Raw genomic sequence first — 1,486 nt, forward strand, 5'->3', positions numbered from 1 at the left:
AAAAAAAAAAAAAAAACCAGAAATAAAAAGGGAAAAAAAAACTAAACTAAAACAAAAATCAAACGAAAAAAGCAATCAAAACAAACAAAAAACAAAACTCTTTCTGAGGCTGTTCCTGAAACTTCAACATTCAGTTCTGGTCTCCAGCCCCTCCCCTTTGCTTTCAGTGCAGGTTGATAGTCATGGATGCCCCAGGACTACTGTGGGAGAAGAGTGGAACAGATCTGGACTTACCTGGCTTGCTGCCACTGTTGTCGTCTCCCACTCAGATCTGACATGTTTGTGCCTGTCCAGCATGGGGGAGGGGCATCTGTCACTCTCAGTTTGATGAGATAATCTCTAGGTCCCAGATTGGAGGCTGGCTGGAGCTGGGTGGGGCAATACAGATCTCTACCTACTTCAGGGGCTGAGAAATTGGCTCAGGTTGGCATTTCCTCACTGGTTGTGGGTCTCCTCTCCAACTGTCCTTGACCTGTTCTCTCTCTCTCTCCATGAATCTGGGACTCGTGTCGCTTTGCTGCCATAGGTGATGATGTGGGTCAAGTCCCAGATGGTGAGGATCAGCTGTATTCTGCAGTCTTTTCTTAGGAGACCCCCAAGAACAGCAGACAATCCTGCATGACAGTTCCAATCTCAGAGCAGTGAGGGGTTGCAGTCACCTCTGGAGGAGAGCCCAAGTCTCCCCTCAGACAGACTTTCACTTACCCACCTGCACACACCCACTCACGCAGAGAGTCTTTATGGGCACTTGCTTTTGCAGAGACTCTCACAGTCTGATCTGTCATCATCTTGCTGGAAATTCCCTGTATATGTCCTTCAAAGTTGAATATGATATTAAATTATGGTTCTAAGGATTACTCCAACTTGTTTGTCCAGAATCAGATAATGAATTTTTTAAAACATTTCCCCAGAAGCATTCTTTAAAACTTAATTTTGGTTTGATGGAAGTATATTGGCAAGACTTATAAGTTTCACACTTCCAAATGAATTCCTATTAGTTGTTGAATGTTTTTGTTTGTTCATATTTGTGTATTTTTATTTTTTTAATTGTGGTTAAAATATATAAAGTATAAAGTTGACTATTTTAACCATTTCAAAGTGTACAGTTCAGTGACATTAAATACATTCACATTATCACGCAACTATCATCACTAACCATCTCCAGAACTTTTTATTTTGCAGCAAAAATGTCAGAATTTTTTCCCTTTCTAAAGCTAAATAATATCCCATTGTACACATATATCATATTTTATTTATCCATTGATCTGTTGATGGATGCTTGTGTGTCTTCCACCCTTTGGTTACTGTAAACAATGCTGCTATGAATATGGGTCTAGAAGTGTCTGATCATGTTCTCACTCTCAATTTTTTTTTTAATTTTGGTATAGACCCAGAAGTTGTCTATTTCTAGTAAAAACAACAACAACAAAATCCCAGAAAAGAGTTGACAAATGGCTACTAGAATTAAATGTATTTGAAACTTGAA

The sequence above is a fragment of the Carlito syrichta genome, unplaced genomic scaffold, assembly GCF_000164805.1.
Source record: "Carlito syrichta isolate Samal-C Ts95f unplaced genomic scaffold, Tarsius_syrichta-2.0.1 Scaffold304472, whole genome shotgun sequence".
Classification (NCBI taxonomy): Eukaryota; Metazoa; Chordata; class Mammalia; order Primates; family Tarsiidae; genus Carlito; species Carlito syrichta.